The sequence below is a fragment of the Sorex araneus genome, chromosome 4, assembly GCF_027595985.1.
Source record: "Sorex araneus isolate mSorAra2 chromosome 4, mSorAra2.pri, whole genome shotgun sequence".
Taxonomy (NCBI): Eukaryota; Metazoa; Chordata; class Mammalia; order Eulipotyphla; family Soricidae; genus Sorex; species Sorex araneus.
The window spans coordinates 198,674,740-198,696,919 of record NC_073305.1 but is presented as its reverse complement, the minus strand read 5'-3'; the positions used below and the strand labels follow the sequence as shown (position 1 = coordinate 198,696,919).

Genomic DNA, 22,180 nt, shown 5'->3' with positions numbered 1-22,180 from the left:
AAAAGACACCCTCCCAGGAGGGGGAAACCGGGAACAAAATGCGGCTGGCAACACCGGGCTCTGCACCCGAGCCGCCTGAAATGGTGCCAGTGCACAGCGGGTGCGCCCGGGCACCGGCAGCAGGGACAGCGGACGGCAGCGCGGACAGACCACAAAGCATGTGGCAGAAAACAACCCGACAACCCAGAGCCTCCAAATCACGGGCCGCTCGCTCAAGGCACTCCAAAATAAAAAAAAAAAGGACACAATCTCACTTGCAAAACTAACTTCCCTTTTGTTTCCTGCACACCTAGAGGCTGCATGTAGGCCCCGGGGCCGTTGTCAAGACGTTATCAGAATTCTGCAGGGACAAGGCGGTTCGCGGGAGGGAGCCCGGGCCAGCAAGCCCGACCTCGGCGCGCTCGGGGGCCGCAGAGGTGGCACAGCCGGGAGGGGGCTTGCCTCGCACCCGGTTCGACCCCCGGCACGCCAGATGGAGCACGGCCCGGAGAGATCCCCGGGCGCAAAGCCAGGAGGAGCCCAGGTGTGGCTCAAAAACAAGCGTGGGGGGCGGGGGAGCGCGGCGCTCGCTCCGTGAAAGGGCACAACTTGCCAGCGCGAAAGTGGCGGGGAGGGAGGGAGGCCCGCTCTTCCGTCCGCGGCCCCCGCTCGGGCCCGGGCTTTCCTTCCGGGCATTGTGTTTATTTCCACCCCCCGCCGCCCAGCGCGCAGCCCCGCGGGGCCGGCGCACCGGCCCGGGACAAAGCCCACCCCGGCCTCCACCTGGGAGCGCGCAGGGGGGCGGGGCGCCGCAGTTGCCAGGCAGCGCGGCCCGCCCCCGCCGGGCGCCGACCAATCGGGCGCGCCCGCCGCACGGGCGCTCGAGCCCCGGAGCCTGCCGGCCGGGCGCGACCCCTCGGCTCGGGCCGGCGCGGCGCGCGCTCCCGCCGCGCCCACGCCGGCCAATCAGCGGCCGCCGCCGCCGCTCGCTCGCTCGCTCGCGCGCGACCGGGCCTCACGCGTGAGCCGCCCCCCCCGCGCGCCCCTCCCCCCGCGCACCCCGGCGCGCGCGCGCGTGCGAAACTGTCGTCCCCCGCGACCGGCCGCGGCGGCGCCCGCCCCACCCCCCCGCGCCCGCGGGCCGGCCGGGGGGGGCGGGGGGCGACCGGGGGCAGCCCCCACTCGGCGGCGGCGGCCCGGGCAGGCCCGGCGAGCGAACGGGCCCGCGAACGGCCGCCGGGCGGGGGCGGGGGACTCACCCGAGTGCAGCCGCCTCCAGGCAGCGCCGGGGCCGGGGCGTCGAAGGGAAGCGAGTGTGGGCCGCGCGCGGGCTGCGGCCGCCACGGAGCGGCGTCGGGGCCGAGGGCGAGCGGGCGAGCGGGCCGGAGGTGAGGGCGAGGGGCCCGTGCGTCTCGGCCGAGCTCCTGTCACCGCCGCATGGCCGCCCGGCGGGGCCTTCGCCGACGCCTAAACCCGATCACGGGGACCGCGGGAGACGCCGGGGCAACCGCGGCGGGCGGGCGGCCGCGGCCAGAGAGCGCGTGCGGGGAAGCGGGGGGGCAGCCGGTGGCCCCTTTTCTCTGCACTCCGAGCTTCACTCTCACCCTCCTCCTCCTCCTCCTCCTTTTTTTTTTTTTTTTTGTTCCTCGAAGGCGCGTTGCGCCTGCGCACCCGCAGCGCCGCCCAGCGGGAGTTGTAGTTTCCGGTCCGTGGCCACCAAGGGGACGGCGGGGGCGGCGGACTACAACTCCCAGGATGCCGCGCGCCGCCGAGCCGGGGAGCCCGAGGACGCGGCGAGCGCGGCGCCCGGCCCTCTCCAGCAAGGACTGTCAATGGAGGCGCGGGTGGTGGGAGCAAGAACATGGCTGCACCTGGGGCCTGCGCGGCCGTCCGGGTGGGGGAGGGGAGCCGGGGCGCCCGAGCGACGATCTAGGCCGGGGGCGGCCCGGGCCGGCGCCGCGCCGCACTCGGGCCGGCCTCCGCCGCCCTCCGGGGCTCGCACTTCGCTCCTGCACCCCGAAATTCCTTGCAAACGGCGAGGCCGCAACCCCGGCGGAGACCGGGGAGCCCCAGGCCAACCTCGCCGCCCTCGGTGCCCTGCCAAGGGACTTTCCCCGCCCGGCACCACCCTCCGGGACACAAAGAACTCCTGTTAGTTTGCAGAGCTCGCCTCCGGAGCGGCCCCGGGCGCCGGTGGCGAACCCCAACTCGGGACGGGGCGCCGGCCGAGGACGCCGCTGTTTTGCACGAACCCTCCCTCCCCGACCCAGGCTCGCCGCCCGGCGCGGGCGCCCGCTCCACATTTAGAAGTTGGGCGGGGGGGAGAAAGCCAGGGGATCGGAAACCCGAACTTGGAGCTACAGTTCGCCCATCCACCTTCGTTAAACACTTTTATTCAAACCCCTCCCCCGCCGTGCGGTGCGTGTGCATGTGTGTGTGTGTTTTCCAACTTTCATGAGCTCGTGAATTGGCAGAAAACGGTGAGACCAACCCTGCTCGCCAAAATTAAACCAGAAAGTTTTTTTGGTTTTGTTTTTTGTTTGGTTTTTTTTTTGATGCATGAACTCAGATTTTCAGTGCTGCTTTGCAGCCGCTAGCTCGAGCGATTCTAGTCCAGATTTTTCTTTCTCCGCCGGCCGCCCCCCTCCCTGCCCCGGGTAGGTGACGACCACGGCGCTTTTTCCAGCCTCCAAGCCTTTGTCGCGCCCCAGAAAACTTTCCGAGCCGCCCGTCTTTTGATGTGGGTCCAAGAGCTTCCCTTTGAATCGGGGTTCTCGGATTGGCGGCTCCCCCGGCTCCTTTCTTGCACGGGGCCGCACCCAGACAGCCTCGCCGAGAATTTCCCCGCCTGGTTTCTTTGAAATCGATCGCCGGGCAGTGTCTCGGGCCCTGCCTGCCACCTGATCCCACCCAGCGGACCGGTCCGGTCCGCTCGGCCCCTCGGCGTCTGCGTGCCACCCCCGTGCTCTGCCCTCGCCTGATCCAACTGCGACTCCGTCGTGGAGCCTCTCCCGAGTGTTAATTAAGTTTTCCCGGGACCAGCTCGCTCTCCGCGCGCGTCTTTCCATTCACATTTTGGAAGATCTAATTAAACGCCCGTTATTCCCAGCGCCCCGGGAAGCCAACTCCGGAGCGGCGCTCGCCCACTCCCGCGGCTGCCGCGGGCTCGCGGGGCGCGGGGCTGGGGCGGGGGTGTTGCAGCGCCGTGGGGTGGGGGGCCCGCCGGGAGCGAGCCTGCTGGTCAGTAAGGCAAAGGGGAGCGCCTTTCGGAACCGTGACCCTTGTCATCAGCAGAAACGCGCTTAGCACATGGTTCCTTTGGGCTATAAATCTGTTTAACAGCCTGGGACTTGTCACTGCCGCTGTTTTCGTTGTTGCAATGTCTTTGAAGCCACCACTGCAATTTTGGGGGGGAAACAGGTCCTAAATCGAGATTGCCTGGAGCCAGGAAGCTGGCGCTTTTGGGAGAAGGAAGTGTGGTCCTTGGAGCACTTACCTCCCTGGCCCCGTCTGTGTCTCCGCTTGATTGCTTGCTCGCTTGCTCGCTTGCTCTTTCGAGCTCCTGTTCTCTTTTTTGTTGTTGTTGTTCTTGGGTCCTTTTGTTTTGTTTTTGGGCCACACCCAGCGGTACTCAAGAGTTTACTCCTAACTCTGTGCTCAGGGATTACTCCCGGTGGGTCTCAGAGGACCTTCTGGGGTCTAGGGCTTGAACCTGGTTTGGCCACGTGCAAGGCTCCATGCCCTCCAGCTCTGGCCCCTTCAGTTCTCTCTTGAACAGGAGTCCTTTCTTCTGCCCCTCCCCCTCCTTTCTCAGTCAGTGTTGGTCGATAAAAACTATCTTGCAGGGCCCGAAGAGAGGACAGTGGGTAGGTAGGGCACTGATCTTGCACACGCCACATCCTGTAGGGTCCTGGAGCCCGCCAGGAATAATTCTCGGTGCCAGAACCAGAAGTAATTCCTGAGCACCACCACGTGTGACCCAAAACCTAAAAGGAAAGAAACTATCTTCACAAAAATAAACTGTTTTGAACCCCTTGTGTAAAGGCCAGGCTTTTTGGTTCTGCTGTTGTGTGTGGTCCTCAGAGGCACACCCCAGGTTCCTAAATGTCACTATTCCTAGGTATCACCACCAGCCAGCCCACAGTCCACTTGGTGCATTCAGGGTCGAAAGCCATCCCCTCGGGCTGACAGTGGTGGAGGAATAAAGGAGTAGGGGCCACCAGGCTGGTTGGCAGTCAGTGGCGTTTATTCAAATCTCCCAGCGTTAGTTTTAGGGAAATCATGAAGGGTTGGGGTAGCAGTTCCACACAGGTGTGGTTGAACATTATCAGGAACAATGAGCAGATAAAGCCCTTCCTTCAGGGGAAATTCCCGGAGATGCTCAAGGACAAAGTCACATCTAAGTGCTCAGCACTCCAGATTCCTGTGAGAAGAGCCGCCCAAGGGCAGAGTTGTATCTTGGGATGTATTGCTTTCCCCTTTCCATCGCCAGTATCCATTTAAACAATCACCGTAAATTTACTTCTTAATATCTCAAGTCATGGACTGGAGCAATAGCACAGCGGGTAGGGTGTTCGCCTTGCACACGGCCAACCTGGGTTCGATTCCCAGCATCCCATATTGCTCCCTGAGCACCGCCAGGGGTGACTCCTGAATGCAGAGCCAGGGGTGACTCCTGAGTGCAGAGCCAGGGGTAACCCCTGTGCATCACCAAGTGTGACCCAAAAAGAAAAAAAAATATATATATATGCATATATATATATATCAAGTCATTTTGTATGAACTCAGTAAGAGATATATGAAGCTTAAAGTGTGGCTCTTCCTGGAGATATCTCATTATTATACCCAGACTACAGTGCTCAGGCCAGATTAGTCTTTCCTAACCCCAGCAGGGCCTTCATTCAGTCACTTGTTTGGGGGTCATGTCAGAGTTTCTCCATGACCGTGCTCTTAACTTACTATATTTCTTATGGTGCTTAGCCTGTCCCTTTTTTTTTTTAACTCCGGAATTTTTTTGGGGGGGCGTCACACCCAGTAATGCTCAGGTGTTACTACTGTTACTCCTGGCTCTGCATGGTTGGGGACCATAGGGGATGCCAGGGATTGAACTCGGGTTGGCCTGGTGCAAGGCAAACGCCCTACCCACTATACTATCACTCCGTTATTTTTTTTTGTTGTTGTTATTTTTGATGCCAGGATAGCTTATGGCTTGCCCGGGTCATCCTTGTCCCTCGCTGGGACCCTACTTTTGGGGTATTAGGAACTAAGGGCACCTGAGACTTAAGTCAAGTAAATATGATGGATGCCAAGGAGTAAATATTTGGTGTCAGTTAACTCCTAAGTTACATAAGCATAGCATTAACTAACTGTCTTCCTGTGTCTATACAAAAAGGACATAGCTCTAAAGTAAACTATGCCTGTGCAAAGGACATAAGGAAGGGTATTAATTCACTTACACAGACAAAATCCAGAGCCCTCAGAAGATTTGACCTACAGGTTACAGGTCTGATATGGGGATTAAGTGATCAATAGGGAAGACTGGTAAAAAGGAGATATTAAAGATAAACACAGAGGCGGGGCTGGAAGATAGCACAGTGGGTAGGGCGTTTGCCTTGCACGCGGCCAACCCAGGTTCGATTCCCAGCATCCCATATGGTTCCCTGAGCACCACCAGGGGTAATTCCTGAGTGCAGAGCCAGGAGTAGCCCCTGTGCATCGATAGGTGTGACCCCCCCCCAAAAAAAAAAAAGCAAAAAAAAAAAAGATAAACACAGAGGATTGGGAGTCCCTGGTGGAATTGGGTGTGCCTGGGGAGCACTATGGTGGAAGTACCTCAAGAAACCTAAATTCCCTGCAGGGAGGGGGTGAGGACAAACCAACATTCTTTTTTTAATTGTTTTGCTTTTTGGGTCACACCCAGCGATGCACAGGGATTACTCCGGGCTCTGCACTCAGGAATTACTCCTGGCGGTGCTCAGGAACCATATGGGATGCTGGGAATCGAACCCGGGTCAGCCACATGCAAGGCAAACACCCTCCTCACTGTGCTATCTCTCCAGCCCCACCAATGTTATTTCTTAAAATGCTTCGAACTGTTGGGGCTGGAGCAATAGCACAGCGGGGAGGGCGTTTGCCTTGCACTCGGCCGACCTGGGTTCGATTCCCAGCATCCCATATGGTCCCCTGAGCACCGCCAGGGGTAATTCCTGAGTGCAGAGCCAGGAGTAACCCCTGTGCATCACCGGGTGTGACCCAAAAAGCAAGAAAAAAAAAATGCTTTGAACTGTTATCCAACACCTAAATATTACACTTTTTTTTTTTGGTCTTCCTCAGGCCTTTCTGATTGGCACAGTTGATGTTCTTCACCAGTGTGCCCCTCGCTTCACTGGTCCAGACAGGCTAGTACTGGTGACCTTAGTTCTTTATGTTTTGTTTTTTAAGGTCACACCCTCAGGGCCTACTCCTGGCTCTAGAATCTCTCCTGGCTGGGCTCAGGGACCATCTACAGTGCCAGAGATGGAGCCCAGGTTGGCTCCTTGCTTGGCAAGCACGCTACCCACTGGACTGTCTCTCCGACCCTTAGAGATTAGTTCTGCAGCCACTGGGGTACCGTGACCCAGCACAGCCAGTGGCTTTTTCCAGCATAAGCTCAGATTGCTTTGGGGGCGGTTGAATCCAGATGAAAAAAGCAAAGCATTGATCTGTTTTTAGGGACACTATCATAAGGAGCTTTCCATAGTTGTAATCACACTCAAGGGGCTTGCCTTGCACGTGGCAACCCTGACGACTCCCCAGCACCGCCAGGAGCAACCCCTGAGCACCGAGCCATGAGTAAGGCCCGAGCACTGCTGAGAATTGAGCACTGCTCAAAACCAAAAAAAAAAAAAAAGTAAAGGAAATGAATCGTATTTAACAAGGTGCCTGTAGGAGACAAAATCACAAGGACAGATTCCGAGCTCTTGGCAGCGAGACTGGAGGCCAACAGCCAGCCGAACTTGGCATGTCCCGGACTGCAAATAGTTCTGTCTTTCAATGATTAACCTGGCGGACGGCTGCCCGCAGGGAGCTGTGCGTAGAATCTGATCCCGCGGAGATGCGACCGCGGCTGGGGCCTCAGCCACGCGGGTGGAGCTGGTGTGAGCCATGTCAGCAGCTCGGATGCACACAAGCTCGGAGCTTCCATACAGCCCTGCTGAGCACTGTCCCACAGCAAGTGGCCAGGGGCACTCACAGGTGGGCCCAGGAGAACAGCCACCCTCTCCTTGAATTGTTAGTACCTGGCATCGACGGCGCCTTCCAAAGGGAAAGTCACCAGTTCTTTCACCCACAGTGCGGATGTCGATGTCGTCAGGAACAATGATCGGGGCAGTTCAGAACGGGCAGCCCCTGGGGAGAGCAACAGTTTCCTCTCGGGATGAGAGAGAGAAGTCTCGCCTTAGAGCACAGCAACAAGGGCGCCGGCCTCGGACACGGCCCACCGGGCTCGGATCCCCGGCGTCCCACATGACCCCCTGAGTCGGCCAGGAGAGATCCCTGAGTGGCGGGGTGATCGTACAATGGGAAGAGCGTTTGCCTTGCACTCGGCCGACCCGGCTTGGGACCCAGGCATCCCATCTGGTCCCTGGAGGCTGCCAGGAGTGATCGCTGAGTGCAGAGCCAGGAGCGAGCCCTGAGCACAGCTGGCTGTGGCCAAAATATGATTAGACTTAAAAATAAATTTAAAATGTCTGTTATAGAGGCTGGAGTGAGAGCACAGCGGGGAGGGCGTTTGCCTTGCATGCGGCCGACCCAGCTTCAATTCCCAGCATCCCATAGGGTCCCCTGAGCACCACCAGGAGTCATTCCTGAGTGCAGAGCAGGAATAGCCCCTGTGTATGGCCAGGTGTGACCCAAAAAAGAAAAAAGGAAAAAAAAAACACAAATAAAATGTCTATTATAGATTGTACAAAGGCAAACACAAACTGAGCCCATTGCATGAAACTGAGCCTTGTGTCCCCCCCACCGACCAGCAGCCCCCACACCCCCCCCCACATCTTCTGCTATATAAGCAGCCCCACTCCACAGCTGAGCCTCATGAAGTCACCAAGTCACAAACCAATCATCCCAGGGCACAGCCCTGGAGCATGGCCACATGACACCTCCAAAGTTCACACTGCTGACAGTCCAGTAGGAGCACAGCAAACTTGATGGGAAAATCGTGTAAAAGCCCAGCAAGCTCAAGGAGTGAACACGGTAACACAAAAGACTCACCCAGCACCCACCAGCTCAGCAAACGCTCAACCACTTCAGCAACACCATTGTGAAATACGACAATAGTCACAAATGGACTTTTAGTGATGTGTTTTTTTTTATAATTCCGTTTGCCATATTGTTCTAACAAGCATATCAAGTAAATTTGCTGGTGCCTGCCAAGGGGGCGGGCGTGGAGGGTGGGTGGGAAGCTGAGGACGTTGGAGGGAAGGTCACACTGGCGGTGGGATTGGGACTGGAACATCAAATGCCTGAAACAACTATTATGAGCAACCTTGTAAACCATAGTGTTAAAATAAAAAATAACGGGGCTGGAGCAATAGCACAGCGGGTAGGGTGTTTGCCTTGCACGCGGCCGACCCAGGTTCGATTCCCAGCATCCCATGTGGTCCCCTGAGCACTGCCAGGAGCAATTCCTAAGTGCAGATCCAGGAGTAACCCCTGTGCATTGCCGGGTGTGGCCCAAAAAGCAAAAATAGGGGCTGGAGCGATAGCACAGCGGGTAGGGCGTTTGCCTTGCAAGCAGCCGACCCGGGTTCAAATCCCAGCATCCCATATGGTCCCCCGAGCACCACCAGAGTACTTCCTGAGTGCAAAGCCAGGAGTAACCCTTGTGCATCACCGGGTGTGACCCAAAAAGAAAAAAAAAAAAAGCAAAAATAAATAAATAAAAAATAAAAATGAAAGGAAGGAAGGGAAGGAGGGAGGGTGGGTGGGTAGGACGGAGAGAAGAAGGGAAGAAGCTGAGAGTTATGCGTGTCTTGGCATTTATGGAACTTAGTTTTCTCTAACTAGCCTGGGCAGCAAAACCCTCTCCCCTTCCCCCTTCCCTTCCCTTCTTTCCCCTCCCCTTCCGCCTTCCCTTCTCTCCCCTCTCCCCTCCTCCACTCCCCTCTGCCCTCTCCCCTTCCCTCCTCTCTTCCATGGGATACAGCCATGGCTGCTGAATGAGCATGCATGCATGCGTGTACATGCGTGTGCCCGTGTATGTGCCCACACGCCTGCCTGAGACGTCTTCTAGACTCCCAGCTCCGCTGGTGAGGTTTCTGTGTGAGAATCTTCACACAGGTTCAGCCTTCTCCTCTGCCTGGGATGGCTGAGGCAGTCACTCTGACCTCTGGGTCAGAGCACAAACGGGGTCACTGCATCTCTGCATGCCTCTGCTGTGGCGTTTAGGTGGCACGAACCCCAGTTCTAGCAGCTCAGCTAGGAGCCAGGGAGATGACTCAGAGGGAGAAGAGAGCGCCTGCTGTCCAGGTGGCAACTGCAGGATCAGTTCCGACACCACCCGGTGCCCCTGAACACCACCAGGATTGACCCCGCAGGCACCAAACTGGGAGTAGACCCATGCGCCAAAACAAACCAAATAGCGGACTAGAGAAATAGTGTAATGGATACGGCACTCGCCTTGCACATGGCTGAGCCAGGTTCAATCATACGGTGCTCTGAGCCCACCAAGAATGATCTCTGAGCTCAGAGACAGCCGTAAGCTCTGAGCACTGCTGGGTGTGCCCAAAACATATATCTGTATATATACCTATATATACACACATATATACAAACACACATATATAAACACAGACTTATGTATCAGTGCTCAAGAACTACTCAAAATTAAAAAATTTTGTGTTGTCTTGGACTGGAGAGATAGCACAGCAGGTAGGGCATTTGTCTTGCACGTGGCCGACCCGGGTTCGATTCCTCTGTCCCCCTCGGAGAGCCCAGCAAGCTACCAAGAGTATCCCGCCTGCACGCCAAAGCCTGGCAAGCTACCCATGGCGTATTCGATATGCCAAACACAGTAACAACAAGTCTCACCATGGAGACGTTACTGGTGCCCACTCGAGGAAATCGATGAACAATGGGACAGGACGACAGTGCTACAGGGTTGTCTTATTAGAATAGGGGCTGGAGAAATAGCACAGGGTTTGGTGGGGGGGGGGCGGTGTTTTGTTTTGTTTTGTTTTTCTTTTTGGGTCACACCCGGCGATGCACAGGGGTTAGTCCTGGCTCATGCACTCAGGAGTTACTCCTGGCGGTGCTCGGGGGACCATATGGGATGCTGGGAATCGAACCCGGGTTGGCCCAGTGCAAGGCAAATGCCCTCCCCACTGTGCTTTCGCTCTCTACATTTTACCTTTTTGGTTTGGGGCCATACCACCAGTGGGCTCAGAGTCTTTTTTTCTCGGTGGGGGCCACACCCAGCAGAATGCCAGGGATGCTGGGGACCGAACCGGGTCGGCCACACGCAAGGCAAGTGCCCTACCCCCATGCTATGGCTCCCGCCCAGGTTAACTGCATTTCATTTTTAATTTGGGGGGATTTGGGAGGCCACACCCAGGGATGCTCAGGGATTATTCCTGGCTCTGCACTCAGGGATCACTCCAGGCGGGGTTCTGGGGACTATATGGGGTGTCAGGCAAGTACCTTATCCTCAGTACTGTCTCTCCATGCTTGGTGGGGGGGTGGGGGGGTCAGTGCCAGAGATGGAGCCCAGGGCCTCACACCAGCAAGCGCTGTGCTCACCACCACTTCCCAGACCCCAAGAGGCTCTCTGAGGTTTGGGGTGAGGGATGGAGGGTTCTGGCCACACCCAGCTGTGGCCAGGGACCTTTCCTGGCTCTGTCCTCAGGGGACCCTATGAAGTGCCAGGGATCAAACTAGGTCAGCTGCGTGCAAGGCAAGTGTCTCAATTCTGGACTCTCTCCCCAGAGTCCAGGAAGCTGTTTATAGACCGATTAGGAAACTCTGGGTTGTTTTATTTTGGTGTTGTTTTTTTTGTTTTAATTTGTTTTTTGCCTTTGAGGTCACACCCAGCAATGCTTAGGGGACCATCTGTGATGCCGAGGTTTGAACCCCGTTGGCTGCATGCAAAGCAAGCACCTTACGGGTTGGGGTATTTCTCCGGCCCCTGAACCACTGTGTGGAACTGTTTTTGTTTGTATCATTGAAATGCTTTGAATCCTGGATCGGTGACCTTTTCAGAAGTGGAAAAACATGAACTCAAGTCATAATTTATTCATACTAATTAATAATGCAGCTCTGCGTTAAACAAACCTCCTGTTCTTGCTCAGCCTTTTATGCAAACATCAGCTCAAGGCAGCACTTCATATCCAGGTGACCCCCATGGAAATGAGCAGTTGTGTTAGTTGTGCTAAAGGGATTTACATGAATGTTACCGTCTAGTTCTTGTTCTTATTACATAATAGTGTTACGGGAGATGAAGAGATAGGACAGCAGGGAGGGCGCTTGCCTTGCATGCAGCCGACCCGAGCTCAATCCCCAACATCCCCTAGGCCCCACCAGGAATGAGCCCTGAGCACAGAGCCGGGAGTAAGCCCTGGGCACTGCCAGATGTAGCCTCAAAACAAAACAGAACACAAATCTCTCGGAGAGGCCGGGAGATAGGGCTGTAGTCAGGGGACGTGCCTGGCATGTGCCTGACCCGGATTCGATTCCCAGCACCAGGTGGTCCCCTGAGTACCTCTGGGTGCAGCCAGGGAGGTCTCTGAGCTCCACCAGGTGTGGCCCTGGAACCCTCCGGCACTGCTGGGGTGTCTGAGGGTCCCCTGCACCACAGGGCCGGGGCCGCATCTTGTCCTTGGGCCCTTGCATTGACCTGAGGGCCAGGTTAGGCAGGAATCCCAGGTGAGGCCCTCAACCCCCTGGGCACTGCTTGGGAGCCCCCCAGGTGAATCTCCCACGAGGGGAGAGATACAGCGCATGTGGTGAGAGCACCGTGCAAGACCCCCGGTCTGTCCTCAGCATCCAGGGACAGCCCTGGTGCCCCCAGGTGCCAAATAACCCAGCCAGGCACGGGTGGGAGGGATGGATGGGTGAAAAATAATAATAGTAGATGGGGCCTAAGTAATATAAGGGCGTTTGCCTTGCATGCGGCCAACCTGGGTTTGATCTCTGGCATCCCATGTGGTCCCCCGAGCACCACCAGGAGTATTTCCTGAGTATAGTGCTATGAGTAAGCCCTGAGCATCGCCGGGTGGGACTTAAAGAGTCAATAATAATAATAATAATAGAAATACCTCATTGGGGCTGGAGTGATAGCACAGCGGGTAGGGCGTTTGCCTTGCACGCGGCCGACCCGGGTTCGATCCCCGGCATCCCATATGGTCCCCCAAGCACCGCCAGGAGTAATTCCTGAGTGCAAAGCCAGGAGTAACCCCTGAGCATCGCTGGGTGTGACCCAAAAAGAAAAAAAAAAAAGAAATACCTCATGAAGGCTGGAGCTCTAGGTCAGCAGGCAGGGTGCGAGTCTAGACTCCGTCCCCAGCATCCCGTATGGCCCCCCAAGCACGCCAGGAGTGATCCCTGAACACAGGAATCCACCTTACGCACCACCGGGCATGGCCCGAAAAATAAACAGCAAAAAATACGGTATGCACAAAATGCCCCTTTGTTTTTCTGTTTGTTTCTGGGGGCTGTGGGTGGCGTTGGTGCCCAAGGATCAAAGTCAGGCCTGCACGCATGGACACATGTGTGGGCCAAAGCCCTGCCCTTCTTTCTTTCTTTCTTTCTTCCTTCCTTCCTTCCTTTCTTTCTTTCTTTCTTTCTTTCTTTCTTTCTTTCTTTCTTTCTTTCTTTTTTTCTTTCTTTCTTTCTCTCTCTCTTTCTTTCTTTCTTTCTTTCTTTTTTAATTTATTCTTTTATTAAGTCACCATGTGGAAAGTTACAAAGCTTTCAGGTTTAAGTCTCAGTCATACAATGCTCGAACACCCATCCCTTCACCAGTGCACATATTCCACCACCAAGAATCACAGTATACCTCCCCCCACACCCCCACACCCCCAGCCCCCCACCCCGCCTGTGTAGCTGATAAATTTCACTTTACTTCCACTTTACTTTGATTACATTCAATATTTCAACAAAAAACTCACTATTATTGTTTGGAGTTTCTCCCCCCTAAAGTCGACCTGCTGAAAAGAAAGCATTTGATAATTTGTTTCCCATTGCTTAGAATGAAGAGATGTGAGGTCGAGAGGCCGCACTAGCAGCCGCACGGTTTTGGATTTCTGTATTTTAGTATTTTAGTAACTAAGTCCAGAGAAATATCTGCCAGAAATTACATCATTGTAAGCTTGTACCTCTCTGCTACTTTATATTCCACATATGAGTGCAATCTTTCTATGTCTCTTTCTTTCTGACTCATTTCACTCAGCATGATACTTTCCATGTTGATCCACTTATATGCAAATTTCATGACTTCATGTTTTCTGACAGCCACGTAGTATTCCATTGTGTAGATGTACCAGAGTTTCTTTAGCCAGTCATCTGTTTTTGGGCACTCTGGTTTTTTCCATATTGTGGCTATTGTGAACAGAGCGGCAATGAACATGGAAATGCAGATGTCATCTCTACTATACCTTTTTGCCTCTCCGGGATATATTCTCAGGAGTGGTATTGCTAGGTCAAATGGAAGCTCAATTTCTAACTTTTTGAGAATCGTCCATATTGTTTCTTTCTTTCTTTCTATTCTTGGTTTTGGTTTTTGATGTGGGGCCACACCCAGCGCTGCTCGGGCTTGCTTCTGGCTCTGTGCTCTGGGATCCGTGCTGGCGATGTTCAGGGGCTCTAGGAGGTGCCGGGGATTGAACCCAGATGGGCCACATGCAAGGCACGCTCCTTCCCTGCTCTACTCTCTCTGGGACCCAGGTTTTAGTTGTTGTTTTTTTTTTTTTCTTTTTAGGTTATACTCAGGGCTGCCTCCTGGCTCTGTGCTCAGAAATTACTCCTAGTGGTGCTCGAGGGACCGTATAAGATGCCGGGGATTGAACCAGGGTCAGCCGCGTGCAGGGCAAACACCCTGCCCACTGTGCTATCGCTCCGGGCTCCAGCTTCCTCTCGAGAGATGAACAGGACACCCCAGCAGCCTCCGGGGCCCCAGACCACTGCTGGCAGCGTGCGGCCCGGGGGGCCAGAGGTGCTGGGCCTCACGTGGGCAGGGCTGTGGGTCAGACTCCGGGTCCCACAGAGGCCAGGCATGCGCTATGCTCCGTACCTGGCCTCGCTCCTGTTCCCTCTGATGAGTCTGGGGGTGCATTTTGTGGAGGGGCCACTCTGCTCTGTGTTGGTGCTCAGCTCCCTCAAGTCACGATCCTTGTCGGGGAAAATGAGGCAGGAGGCTCCTGGCTTTTTGCAGGAGGGGGGCTGGGGAAAGCAGGGCAGCTCAGCGACCCCCTCACTCCCTCCTCTTGCTGCAGGGGGAGGCCCCCTCTGCCACCCGCCCCCCCCCCCAGGAGGGGCAGGCATGCATGCTCGGGGACCAGGTGGGGTCAACACTGTCCACACCCAGCTCTGGCTCTCAGACACTGGGATCTTTTTTTCACCCTACTTTTAATTTAATTTTATTTTATTTTATTGTTTTTATTTTTTTTGCTTTTTGGGTCACACCCAGTGATTCTCAGGGGTTACTCCTGGCTCTGCACTCAGGAATTACTCCTGGCAGTGCTCAGGGGACCATATGGGATGCTGGGAATCAAACCCGGGTCGGCCGCGTGCAAGGCAAACGCCCTACTTGCTGTGCTATCACTCCAGCCCCCTCCCCTACTCGTTATTGATTCACCGTGAAAAACGGTTACAGAGCTTTCATGTTTGAGCTTCAGTCATGCGATCATCAAACACCCATCCCTCCACCAGTGCACATGTTTCATCACCAAAGTCCCCAGTATTCCCCCACCCCCCCCCCGCCTCATCCCACCCCCTCCCCTGCCTATGGCAGACAGTTTGCACAATACTCTCTCTCTACTTTGGTGACATTCAATATTTTGACACCAGTCCCACCACCACTTAAACCTGCCGAAAAGGCAGTGCTAGACAATTTGTTTGGTATTGCTTGTTATGGATACAATATAAGCTGTAGGAATTCTAGAATTTTAATAATTAGGGTCCAGAGAGATCTCTGCAGGGAGCTGCTCGGTTCTGAGATTTGTATTTTTAATATTTTTAATATTAGTGTTTAAATATTGTTTGATTTTAAATATTTATTTACTTATTTTGGGGAGGGTGCCACACCAGCAGTGCTCAGAGCTTACTCCAGGCTCTGTGTTCAGGGATCACTCCCGGCGGGCTCCGGGGAGCATATGGGATGCTGGGATTGAACCCAGGTCAACTACATGCAAGTCAAGTGCCCTCCCCGCTGTGCAATCACCCCAGCCCCTCAACAGATGTTTTGACAAGAACGTCAAAGCCAGGGATGCCGCTCAGTGAGGCAGCCTTTGCTTTCATGTTAGAGGTCCCGGGTTCGACCATGGCACTGCAAAAACAACAGCAAAAAAGCAGAGGTTTGGGGCTGGAGCGATAGCACAGCAAGTAGGGCATTTGCCTTGCACGCGGCCGACCCGGGTTCGATTCCCAGCATCCCATAGGGTCCTCCGAGCACCGCCAGGAGTAATTCCTGAGTGCAGAGCCAGGAGTAACCCCTGTGCATCACTGGGTGTGACCCAAAAAGAAAAAAAAAATACAGAGGTTTGGGGATATGGCCGGGCAGTGGAGTGCATGCTTTCCATGTGGCTTTCCATGTGTGAGCACCTGTTTCCGTCCCCAGCACCACACACACAGACACAGACACACACAGACAAACACACCTTTGTGGTTTTGTTTTTTTTTCTCTTCGGGTCACACCCAGCAATGCACAGGCGTTACTCCTGGCTCATGTATTCACGGATTATTCCTGGCGGTGCTCGGTGGACCCTACGGGGTGCTGGGAATCGAACCTGGGTCGGCCGCGTGCAAGGCAAACGCCCTCCCCGCCGGACACACACCCCTCTATAAGAGTGCTGCAGACACCAGAGGTGCAGCTCACTGCCAAGGTGCAGGAGCACCATTTGTGTGAGGTTCTGGGTCTGATTCACCACATGCGCACTCGAGCAGGAGTCCTCAGAAATAGGGGCTGGAGCAACAGGACAGCAGGGAGGGCGCTGGCCTCCCATGTGGCTGACCCGGGCTCAATCCCTGACACCCCCTATGATCCCCGGAGCCCTGCCAGGAGTGCTCCCTGAGTGCAGGGCCTGGAGTAAGCCCTGAGCACTGCTGCTTGTGGAAGCAAAAACAAACAAAAGAGATAGCATCAGGAGAGAGGCAGAGCAGGCAGATAACAGGAAGCTGGTGTCCGGAAAGCCAGCGCAGATACGGGAGATCCCCGGCGGCTCCTGTGTGGGTTCCGTCTCTGCTCTTCCTCTCGGAGGTGACAGCTCCTGAGATCAGCCCATTATAGAGATGTTCATCCCATTTACTGAGGTCCCAGATGTGTAAAAAGTTTATCCTGCATATACTGAGAGTTGAGCAATTGGCCAAAAGAATCTTCTTTCCCTTCTCCTCCTCCTCCTCCTCTTCCTCCTCCCCCCTCCCCTCCTCCTCCTCCTCCTCCTCCTCTCCCTCCTCCTCCTCCTTCTTCTCCTTCTTCCTCTGATGGTTCCTGATTCTGAACAATGAATATGACAGGTGGAGAACAGTTGGGGCTCACAGTCTACAAGACTGGGATTCCCCTGGCCCCCAAGCCTTTGATCTTATTTCTCTCTCATTTCCTTCATTCTCGGAGGCATCTGTGCTTCAGCAACTGCTCACCTGGGCCGGTTCCTGCACCCTGCATGTAAAATTTAACTGAGGGGAGCCGTTTCCAAACACCCTGTGCTTTACATATAGCTTTTCATCATGCAAAAGGCCAAGAATCAGGCTGGAGCTATTGTACAGTGGGGAGGGCGTTTGCCTTGCACATGGCCGACCCAGCTTCGATCCCCTGCATCCTGTATGGTCCCCTGAGCACCACCAGGAGTAATTCCTGAATGCGGAGCCAGGAGTAACCCCTGTGCATCGCCGGTATGACCCAAAAAGCCCAAATAACTAAATAAATAAACCCAAGAACCAAGAGGAGGAAGATCTCAGTTAAAGGCTGAAAGCAAGTAACCCATTTCTCCTTTTTTTTCAGTTTTCACTAACAACACCTGGGTTATTGATTTTGTATCTTTGTACGTATAAAGTTTTTCTCCTCTTTTCTGGTCAATCATAGTCACCTTTTTCTTTCGAGGGGCCAGGGGGGTGGGCCAAATCCAGTAGTATTCAGGGCTGATTCCTGGCTCTGTGCTTAAACATCAACTCCTGGGGGTACTCAGGGAACCCTATGGGGTGCCAGGAATCAAACCGCTGGGCAGCACGCCAGGCAAGTGCCCTGCCTGTCGTACTATCTCCCTGGCCCCAGAGCCCAGAGCCCAGAGCCGTCTTTCTAAACCTCTTCAACACTCGTGTGGGTTAATTGCAGGTAATGTACCTAGACTGGGGACGTCCTCGTCTAAGGACAAAGAGGATCTATGACAGTGTGGGGGAGAGGCAGGTAATAGCGAAAGTGTTCACATGTAATAGGCACCTTGGTTTGCTCTGTCCCCATTGTGGGCAGGGTTAAGGCTTCCTGTCCCTTGGCCAGACTGGACACTGATTCTTCATTCCAGCAAGCTGTGCCTCCCGGGGCTGGCGCCATCGTCCAGCAGATCAGGCGTCTGCCTTGCATGCAGCCGACTGGGGTTCGATCCCTGGCATCCCCTGAGCCCACCAGGAGTGATTTCTCAGTACCACTGGGTGTGTCTGAAAGCTCTGAAACAGGAAAGGATCAGCGGAGCCCAAGAGACAGACGATCACGGCCACCGTTGAGTTGGGGTCTCAGCTGAGCTCAGCACTTCCAAGTGATGCTCCTGGCATGGCCACGGCACCCACCACCCCGACCCACTGCCCCAGGAGGCTCCCAGGGCTCAGGGAACAAAGGGTGTGAGCTAAGGCTCAACAGCTGCGTCTGAGCATGTCACTGCTCCGGGAAGGGCACCTCATCCGAGCAGGACCAGAAGCGGGTCAGAAACGAGGGACCATGCCAGCAGGGTGTAGGAGCAGGTGGGAGATGAAGCAGGACATTGTTTGTAGATGGAGAAAAATAAGAGTGGGTCAGAGAGAGACGTACAGGGGGCTGGAGCGATAGCACAGCAGGGAGGGCGTTTGCCTTGCATGTGGCCGACCCGGGTTCGATTCCCAGCATCCCATACGGTCCCCTGAGCACCGCCAGGGGTGATTCCTGAGTGCAGAGCCAGGAGTAATCCCTGTGCATCGCCAGGTGTGACCCAAAAAGCAAAAAAATAAAAATAAAATACCAGAGAGAGATGTACAGATGTTTGTCTTGCACGCGCTGACCCGGTTCGATCCCTGGCACCACAAATGACCCCCGCACACCACCAGGAGGGACCCCTGAGTACCCAGCCAGGAGTAAGTCATGAGCACTAGCAGGTGGGGCAAAACTAAGTAAAACAAAACATTGGGGCTGGAATGATCGCACATTGGGGAGGGCGCTGGCTTGTGTACGCCGACCTGGGTTCGATTCCCAGCAACCCATAAAGACCCCCGAGCACTGCCAAGAGTGATTCTTGAGTGTGGAGCCAGGAGAAGCCACTGAGCACTGCTGGGTGTGGCAAAATAAAACAAAACAGAGGGGCCGGCCGGATAGTATAGTATAGCAGATGGGCACTCACCTTGCTCGTGGCCGACCCGAGTTTGATCCCTGGCATCCCTGAGCCCCACCAAGAGCTCTGCCTGAACACAGAGCCGAGAGTGAGCCTGGTAATAATAACAGACTAACGGGGGAAGCAGTTCACTAATAGGTGTGTGCCATAGAGCTGACACACAGCGCCCAGAAACGGCCAGGCCACCTCCCGAAGTTCCACGCAGTCAACTCCTTTAATCCAGCTTACCAGGGGCCCCATGATGCTCTTTGGGGAAGGCAGGGCACACCTGGCTGTGCTTAGGGCTCGCTCCTGGCTCAGGGGACCCTAAGCGGTGCGGAGTATCAAACCTGGGTCCACTGCGTGCAAGGCAAGCGCCTTCCCTGGGGTATTATCACGCTGGCTCCCAGTGAACTCCTTTGACTCAGGGGACCTGATGTCCACACCAGGGGCTGCTCAGAGCTCACGTGAGGCTCCGTGCTCAGGGCTCACTCCTGGCAGGCTCAGGGAACCATATGGGGTGCCAGGGTTTGAACCCTGTCAGCCTCCTGCCTGCCTGCCTTTCTCCCTCCCTGCCTCCCTCCCTCCCTCCCTCCCTCATACTCCTTCCAGACCTTCTAGCTTCTCTCTGGCCATTCAGTCCCTTTAACATGCTTCTTTCGTGTAACTAGTCAAAGAGAAAGCAGTTTTCTTCCCTTTTTTCTCTTTTGGACCACACCCTGAGGTGCTCAAGGTTTACTCGTGGCTCTGTGCTCAGAAATTACTTCTGGTGGGGCTGGAGGGACAGCACAATGGGGAGGGCATTTGCCTTGCACGTGGCCAACCTGGATTCGATTCCCAGCATCCCATATGGTCCCCTGAGCACCGCCAGAAGAAATTCCTGAGTGCAAAACCAAGAGTAACCCCTGTGCATCGCCGGGTGTGACCCAAAAAGCAAAAAAAAAAACAAGAAAAAGAAAATTACCCCTGGTGGTGATGGTACAGCCGGTAGTGAGCTGTTTCATCAGTGGCGGGTCAGGAGTGAGGGCTGAGCACCAGGTGTGACCTGGTGTGACCACGGGGGGAAGGAGAGCATTAAGAGTAACATGATTCTGGCTCTGATTTACCTAAGAAACAAACAACGCAAACAACGTGTGTGTGTGTGTGTGTGTGTGTGTGTGTGTGTGTGTGTGTGTGTGTGTGTGTGTGTGTGTGTTTGGGCCACACCTGTGGGCCCAGAATCTACTTCTGGCTCAGTGCTCAGGGAACCGTGCAAGGTCAGGAAGCAGCCCTGGAACCTGCCTTATGCAAAGCAGGCACTCCCCGCACCCAGCTCTTTCCCGTTCAGAAGGGGTCCTTCTTCATTGCCCTGTTGATTTCTCTTTCTTTGCTTTAAAGTCTAGTCCTCTGCTTTCAGCTTGAATAACTTCCTCGGCTGTTTTCCTGAGGCAGGTCTAATAGTAATTGATACAGTCAACACTGTTCATCTGCAAATGCTTTTTTTTTTTTTTTTTTTTTTAGCTTTTTGGGTCACATCCGGAGATGCTCAGGATGTACATCTGGCTCTGCACTCAGGAATTCCTCCTGGCGGTGCTCGGGGGACCCTATGGGATGCTGGGAATCAAACCCAGGTTGACCCGTGCAAGGCAAATACCCTAACCGTTGTGCTATTGTTCTAGCCCCCTGTAAATGCATTCATTTTTTCGGGGGGGGTCACACCCAGCAATGCTCAGTGGTCACTCCTGGCTCTGCACTCAGGAATTACCCCTGGCGGTGCTCAGGAGACCATATGGGATGCTGGGAATCAAACCCGGGTCGGCCGCATGCAAAGTAAACGCCCTACCCGCTGTGCTATCACTCCAGCCCCTGCATTGGGTTTTTAATCTCTTTTCTCTCTCTCTCTCTCTCTCTCTCTCTCTCTCTCTCTCTCTCTCTCTCTCTCTCTCTCTCTCTCTCTCTCTCTCTCTCTGCTTTAGATGCTTTTTTTGGGGGGAGGGTGCACGCCCAACAATGCTCTGGGGTCACTCCTGGCGCTACTCAGGGGACGTATGGGATACCACTGTATCTCTCTCTTGGCACACACACACACCCTTTTTATTTTGCTGTGTTTATTTTTTCCCCTTGTGATGCAGTTACTAAGTTCCCCATGAGTGGGTTTCAGTCCTACCGTGTTCCACACCTGTCCCTTCACTGTACGTCACACCACCCATGTCCCCAGCCTCGGCCACTCCCTTCTCTCTCTCTGATTTGTTTGGGTTTGGTTTTGGGTCCCACCCAGTGGTGCTCAGGGCTTAGTCCTGACTGCACTCAGGAACCACTCCTGGTCACCCCGAGACGCCGTGGGGAGCACCCTGCGCGCTATACGGTAGCTCCAGCCCCCGTGAGGTTCTGGTTTCTTTCTGCCCCCGGGTCCCTTTAAAAGCTCAAGATGAATATCTGAAATAGTCAAACGTTTCAGAAATGACCCAGCGGGGCTGTCTGAGAGCAGAGCCCGGGCCTGGCATGCCGGTCGCCCAGGTTTGACCCCCACCCCCGCCGGAACTGACCGCTGCTACTGAGTCAGGAGTTGCTCCCAGGCACATCTGAGTGTGACCCCCCAGAAACCGATAGAGGGGGGGCCGGGGAGGGGGGAGAGAGGGAAGGGTACCTGCCGAGCAGGCGGCCGAGTGGGTCCGATCCATGGTATCCCATAGGGTGCCCCGGTCTAGGAGTGATCCCTGAGCACAGAGTAAGGGTAAGCCCTGAGCAGTGCTGGGTGGGCATTGCCCCCCCCCGCAAAAAAAAAAAAAAGTTGATTTCCTGTCTTGTGTTGGAGAAGTCCACCTGGATGGTGCTCAGAGGCAGCTCCCAGTGCTCTGGGGTCATGGACCGGAAACTCTGGCCTCTTGCAGGCCGGCTTTGCTTCACCCACCATCTGTCCACCTACTGATAGGGTGTCTTTTTTTCTTTTTCTTTTTGAGTCACACCCGGCGATGCACAGGGGTCACTCCTGGCTCATGTACTCGGGAATTACTCCTGGCGGTGCTCAGGGGACTCTATGGGATGCTGGGATTCGAACCCGGGTTGGTGGCATGCAAAGCAAACGCCCTACCTGCTGTGCTATCGCTCCAGCCCGGGGTGTCTTGAACGTCAATGTCTTGGTTTTGCAGGGACTGTCCTGAATGTAAATGTTTTATTTCTGCTCTTTCATTCTTTTCATTGTCTTTTCATTCTCGGAATGAGCCATACTTTCCTCTGGCCACGTGGGCGTTTTTCTGTGCACGTAGCCATTCTTTTGTTGCAAAGTGGTTGTTCTGAGTTTCCCAGTGCTGTAGCTCTGGAAAATCTGACTCTTTCTTCCTTAGGGAGGGATGATCTTGCTTGCTGGGGGCTAGAAGTGTCCTGTTGTTTACTTTCTTTTTTTTTTTTTAGGTCACACCTCCTCTGGTGCTCAGGGCTTAAGTCTGGCTCTACACTCAGGGGTCATTCTTGGTTGTGCTCAAGGG

General features: G+C 54.9%; 1 protein-coding gene across 9 annotated transcripts in view; it reads right to left on the bottom strand.

The window, feature by feature from the left end:
• GTF2I (general transcription factor IIi) overlaps nt 1-1,616 on the bottom strand; it is a 71,315-nt gene extending 69,699 nt beyond the window's left edge. For 5 of the 9 annotated variants that reach the window (XM_055134382.1, XM_055134384.1, XM_055134386.1 and 2 more), the window contains exon 1: nt 1,239-1,606. The gene's annotated coding sequence lies outside the window, so the exon portion shown is untranslated. Of the gene's footprint in view, nt 1-1,238 lie in introns of all 9 variants that reach the window. The other 4 variants (XM_055134385.1, XM_055134389.1, XM_055134390.1 and 1 more) reach the window with 2 other exon arrangements.
• Nucleotides 1,617-22,180: the final 20,564 nt, after the last annotated feature.